Source organism: Schistocerca nitens, unplaced genomic scaffold (assembly GCF_023898315.1).
Source record: "Schistocerca nitens isolate TAMUIC-IGC-003100 unplaced genomic scaffold, iqSchNite1.1 HiC_scaffold_213, whole genome shotgun sequence".
NCBI classification, from domain to species: Eukaryota; Metazoa; Arthropoda; class Insecta; order Orthoptera; family Acrididae; genus Schistocerca; species Schistocerca nitens.
The window spans coordinates 22,963-28,962 of NW_026045754.1; the positions used below are offsets into that span (position 1 = coordinate 22,963).

Consider the following 6,000-nt stretch of genomic DNA (forward strand, 5'->3'; position numbering starts at 1 on the left):
CCCCCGCCGCCCGGCCACGCGCAAGCCCCACAAGATGCGTCGCCCGCGAGTGTCGGAGGCCGCACGCACCAACCAAACGAATGATAGACAGGCGGTGCAACGAGCAGCTGTGCTGTGTTGTGCGTCTCACCCACGTGGCGGCGCGCCGCACTGCGCGTCGCCTTCGAGGTGGAAGGACGTGCTTTGCGTCAAATGTGCCACGGAAAACGGCGATTGCGTGTGTTGGGAGAAGGGGCGAATGCTTCTTCTGCCGTGCGGCTACGTTATAAGGACGCCAACGGCCATACCATGTTGAATACACCGGTTCTCGTCCGATCACCGAAGTTAAGCAACATCGGGCCCGGTTAGTACTTGGATGGGTGACCGCCTGGGAACACCGGGTGCTGTTGGCTCTATCTCATTTTTTAACTTTTACGTCGCCACACCTGCGAGGCCTCTTTTTCATACTAACTTTCAGGTGTGACAAAGATGCTTCCACAAGCATTTTAAAGTACTGTATCAAACGTAAGATACGAAACTACAGTAATGAACTCAGTTTGAGCAAGAATGCGCGAAACAAGAGTGCTAGAACGCCTCGAAAATAACAACACACTACGAATCGACAGATGAGTTCTGAAATACGTCAGGGCCTACTGTTTAGTAGCAGTGGTAAATTCCACAAAGTAAATAAATAAACAAAAAGGAAGGAAAAAAAAAAAAAATCTGCCGTTCTCGTCCGATCACCGAAGTCAAGCAACAACGTTAGTACTCGGATCGGTGACCGCCTGGGAACTCTGGCTGCCTTCATTTTTTGCTTTTTAGTCGCTACCCCTGCCAGCCCTCTTTTCATGCTGCCTTTGCGATGTGACAAAGATGTTTCCACAGTGATTTAAAACTGTTGTATTAAGCATAAGGTACGATGTTAAGAAACTCAGTTTGAAGAAGAGTGTGCCTAGGAAGATTTCCAAAGTGTCTCTGGAAATAACAAAACAGTATGAAACGGCGAAAGTGTTCCGGAATACGACGGGGCTTATTGTTTTGGATGCTTTGTCGAACCTCCTGTGTCTTCTGTCCTTGTTTCCATGGCACGCCACAGCGCTGCTCTAGTAGCTCCCAACGGCCGCCCACGGCGTCTCGGACACGCCGGTCAGGCCCGCGCCCGTCTCGCAGATGTTTGTCGTGCTTGTGCCGTCATATGGACCGCGACCCGAGCGGCAGCGAGCGGCAGTCGAGCAAAGTCGAGACAAGTCGGGACGGAAGGGGAGGGGACAGGCGAGAGTGCACCGCGCAAATTACGCAAATATCTGAAAAGCGCGGCGCGGCGTGTGTCAGGCAGGTGAGAAAGCTTCCGTCGGTCCAGCAGGACACTGCCACACCCCGCGCGGTCCCCCCGCCGCCCGGCCACGCGCAAGCCCCACAAGATGCGTCGCCCGCGAGTGTCGGAGGCCGCACGCACCAACCAAACGAATGATAGACAGGCGGTGCAACGAGCAGCTGTGCTGTGTTGTGCGTCTCACCCACGTGGCGGCGCGCCGCACTGCGCGTCGCCTTCGAGGTGGAAGGACGTGCTTTGCGTCAAATGTGCCACGGAAAACGGCGATTGCGTGTGTTGGGAGAAGGGGCGAATGCTTCTTCTGCCGTGCGGCTACGTTATAAGGACGCCAACGGCCATACCATGTTGAATACACCGGTTCTCGTCCGATCACCGAAGTTAAGCAACATCGGGCCCGGTTAGTACTTGGATGGGTGACCGCCTGGGAACACCGGGTGCTGTTGGCTCTATCTCATTTTTTAACTTTTACGTCGCCACACCTGCGAGGCCTCTTTTTCATACTAACTTTCAGGTGTGACAAAGATGCTTCCACAAGCATTTTAAAGTACTGTATCAAACGTAAGATACGAAACTACAGTAATGAACTCAGTTTGAGCAAGAATGCGCGAAACAAGAGTGCTAGAACGCCTCGAAAATAACAACACACTACGAATCGACAGATGAGTTCTGAAATACGTCAGGGCCTACTGTTTAGTAGCAGTGGTAAATTCCACAAAGTAAATAAATAAACAAAAAGGAAGGAAAAAAAAAAAAAAATCTGCCGTTCTCGTCCGATCACCGAAGTCAAGCAACAACGTTAGTACTCGGATCGGTGACCGCCTGGGAACTCTGGCTGCCTTCATTTTTTGCTTTTTAGTCGCTACCCCTGCCAGCCCTCTTTTCATGCTGCCTTTGCGATGTGACAAAGATGTTTCCACAGTGATTTAAAACTGTTGTATTAAGCATAAGGTACGATGTTAAGAAACTCAGTTTGAAGAAGAGTGTGCCTAGGAAGATTTCCAAAGTGTCTCTGGAAATAACAAAACAGTATGAAACGGCGAAAGTGTTCCGGAATACGACGGGGCTTATTGTTTTGGATGCTTTGTCGAACCTCCTGTGTCTTCTGTCCTTGTTTCCATGGCACGCCACAGCGCTGCTCTAGTAGCTCCCAACGGCCGCCCACGGCGTCTCGGACACGCCGGTCAGGCCCGCGCCCGTCTCGCAGATGTTTGTCGTGCTTGTGCCGTCATATGGACCGCGACCCGAGCGGCAGCGAGCGGCAGTCGAGCAAAGTCGAGACAAGTCGGGACGGAAGGGGAGGGGACAGGCGAGAGTGCACCGCGCAAATTACGCAAATATCTGAAAAGCGCGGCGCGGCGTGTGTCAGGCAGGTGAGAAAGCTTCCGTCGGTCCAGCAGGACACTGCCACACCCCGCGCGGTCCCCCCGCCGCCCGGCCACGCGCAAGCCCCACAAGATGCGTCGCCCGCGAGTGTCGGAGGCCGCACGCACCAACCAAACGAATGATAGACAGGCGGTGCAACGAGCAGCTGTGCTGTGTTGTGCGTCTCACCCACGTGGCGGCGCGCCGCACTGCGCGTCGCCTTCGAGGTGGAAGGACGTGCTTTGCGTCAAATGTGCCACGGAAAACGGCGATTGCGTGTGTTGGGAGAAGGGGCGAATGCTTCTTCTGCCGTGCGGCTACGTTATAAGGACGCCAACGGCCATACCATGTTGAATACACCGGTTCTCGTCCGATCACCGAAGTTAAGCAACATCGGGCCCGGTTAGTACTTGGATGGGTGACCGCCTGGGAACACCGGGTGCTGTTGGCTCTATCTCATTTTTTAACTTTTACGTCGCCACACCTGCGAGGCCTCTTTTTCATACTAACTTTCAGGTGTGACAAAGATGCTTCCACAAGCATTTTAAAGTACTGTATCAAACGTAAGATACGAAACTACAGTAATGAACTCAGTTTGAGCAAGAATGCGCGAAACAAGAGTGCTAGAACGCCTCGAAAATAACAACACACTACGAATCGACAGATGAGTTCTGAAATACGTCAGGGCCTACTGTTTAGTAGCAGTGGTAAATTCCACAAAGTAAATAAATAAACAAAAAGGAAGGAAAAAAAAAAAAAAATCTGCCGTTCTCGTCCGATCACCGAAGTCAAGCAACAACGTTAGTACTCGGATCGGTGACCGCCTGGGAACTCTGGCTGCCTTCATTTTTTGCTTTTTAGTCGCTACCCCTGCCAGCCCTCTTTTCATGCTGCCTTTGCGATGTGACAAAGATGTTTCCACAGTGATTTAAAACTGTTGTATTAAGCATAAGGTACGATGTTAAGAAACTCAGTTTGAAGAAGAGTGTGCCTAGGAAGATTTCCAAAGTGTCTCTGGAAATAACAAAACAGTATGAAACGGCGAAAGTGTTCCGGAATACGACGGGGCTTATTGTTTTGGATGCTTTGTCGAACCTCCTGTGTCTTCTGTCCTTGTTTCCATGGCACGCCACAGCGCTGCTCTAGTAGCTCCCAACGGCCGCCCACGGCGTCTCGGACACGCCGGTCAGGCCCGCGCCCGTCTCGCAGATGTTTGTCGTGCTTGTGCCGTCATATGGACCGCGACCCGAGCGGCAGCGAGCGGCAGTCGAGCAAAGTCGAGACAAGTCGGGACGGAAGGGGAGGGGACAGGCGAGAGTGCACCGCGCAAATTACGCAAATATCTGAAAAGCGCGGCGCGGCGTGTGTCAGGCAGGTGAGAAAGCTTCCGTCGGTCCAGCAGGACACTGCCACACCCCGCGCGGTCCCCCCGCCGCCCGGCCACGCGCAAGCCCCACAAGATGCGTCGCCCGCGAGTGTCGGAGGCCGCACGCACCAACCAAACGAATGATAGACAGGCGGTGCAACGAGCAGCTGTGCTGTGTTGTGCGTCTCACCCACGTGGCGGCGCGCCGCACTGCGCGTCGCCTTCGAGGTGGAAGGACGTGCTTTGCGTCAAATGTGCCACGGAAAACGGCGATTGCGTGTGTTGGGAGAAGGGGCGAATGCTTCTTCTGCCGTGCGGCTACGTTATAAGGACGCCAACGGCCATACCATGTTGAATACACCGGTTCTCGTCCGATCACCGAAGTTAAGCAACATCGGGCCCGGTTAGTACTTGGATGGGTGACCGCCTGGGAACACCGGGTGCTGTTGGCTCTATCTCATTTTTTAACTTTTACGTCGCCACACCTGCGAGGCCTCTTTTTCATACTAACTTTCAGGTGTGACAAAGATGCTTCCACAAGCATTTTAAAGTACTGTATCAAACGTAAGATACGAAACTACAGTAATGAACTCAGTTTGAGCAAGAATGCGCGAAACAAGAGTGCTAGAACGCCTCGAAAATAACAACACACTACGAATCGACAGATGAGTTCTGAAATACGTCAGGGCCTACTGTTTAGTAGCAGTGGTAAATTCCACAAAGTAAATAAATAAACAAAAAGGAAGGAAAAAAAAAAAAAAATCTGCCGTTCTCGTCCGATCACCGAAGTCAAGCAACAACGTTAGTACTCGGATCGGTGACCGCCTGGGAACTCTGGCTGCCTTCATTTTTTGCTTTTTAGTCGCTACCCCTGCCAGCCCTCTTTTCATGCTGCCTTTGCGATGTGACAAAGATGTTTCCACAGTGATTTAAAACTGTTGTATTAAGCATAAGGTACGATGTTAAGAAACTCAGTTTGAAGAAGAGTGTGCCTAGGAAGATTTCCAAAGTGTCTCTGGAAATAACAAAACAGTATGAAACGGCGAAAGTGTTCCGGAATACGACGGGGCTTATTGTTTTGGATGCTTTGTCGAACCTCCTGTGTCTTCTGTCCTTGTTTCCATGGCACGCCACAGCGCTGCTCTAGTAGCTCCCAACGGCCGCCCACGGCGTCTCGGACACGCCGGTCAGGCCCGCGCCCGTCTCGCAGATGTTTGTCGTGCTTGTGCCGTCATATGGACCGCGACCCGAGCGGCAGCGAGCGGCAGTCGAGCAAAGTCGAGACAAGTCGGGACGGAAGGGGAGGGGACAGGCGAGAGTGCACCGCGCAAATTACGCAAATATCTGAAAAGCGCGGCGCGGCGTGTGTCAGGCAGGTGAGAAAGCTTCCGTCGGTCCAGCAGGACACTGCCACACCCCGCGCGGTCCCCCCGCCGCCCGGCCACGCGCAAGCCCCACAAGATGCGTCGCCCGCGAGTGTCGGAGGCCGCACGCACCAACCAAACGAATGATAGACAGGCGGTGCAACGAGCAGCTGTGCTGTGTTGTGCGTCTCACCCACGTGGCGGCGCGCCGCACTGCGCGTCGCCTTCGAGGTGGAAGGACGTGCTTTGCGTCAAATGTGCCACGGAAAACGGCGATTGCGTGTGTTGGGAGAAGGGGCGAATGCTTCTTCTGCCGTGCGGCTACGTTATAAGGACGCCAACGGCCATACCATGTTGAATACACCGGTTCTCGTCCGATCACCGAAGTTAAGCAACATCGGGCCCGGTTAGTACTTGGATGGGTGACCGCCTGGGAACACCGGGTGCTGTTGGCTCTATCTCATTTTTTAACTTTTACGTCGCCACACCTGCGAGGCCTCTTTTTCATACTAACTTTCAGGTGTGACAAAGATGCTTCCACAAGCATTTTAAAGTACTGTATCAAACGTAAGATACGAAACTACAGTAATGAACTC

At 52.9% G+C, this 6,000-nt stretch overlaps 5 non-coding genes across 5 annotated transcripts; all 5 read left to right on the forward strand.

Annotated features, from left to right (window-relative positions):
* The first annotated feature begins 273 nt into the window (after positions 1-273).
* Positions 274-392, forward strand: LOC126220904 (5S ribosomal RNA). The gene has a single exon (XR_007543234.1). It is a non-coding gene; the product is annotated as a 5S ribosomal RNA (ribosomal RNA).
* Positions 393-1,639: 1,247 nt separating this feature from the next.
* On the forward strand, positions 1,640-1,758 carry LOC126220905 (5S ribosomal RNA). The gene has a single exon (XR_007543235.1). It is a non-coding gene; the product is annotated as a 5S ribosomal RNA (ribosomal RNA).
* Positions 1,759-3,006: 1,248 nt separating this feature from the next.
* On the forward strand, positions 3,007-3,125 carry LOC126220906 (5S ribosomal RNA). The gene has a single exon (XR_007543236.1). It is a non-coding gene; the product is annotated as a 5S ribosomal RNA (ribosomal RNA).
* A 1,248-nt stretch (positions 3,126-4,373) lies between these two features.
* On the forward strand, positions 4,374-4,492 carry LOC126220908 (5S ribosomal RNA). The gene has a single exon (XR_007543238.1). It is a non-coding gene; the product is annotated as a 5S ribosomal RNA (ribosomal RNA).
* A 1,248-nt stretch (positions 4,493-5,740) lies between these two features.
* On the forward strand, positions 5,741-5,859 carry LOC126220909 (5S ribosomal RNA). The gene has a single exon (XR_007543239.1). It is a non-coding gene; the product is annotated as a 5S ribosomal RNA (ribosomal RNA).
* Positions 5,860-6,000: the final 141 nt, after the last annotated feature.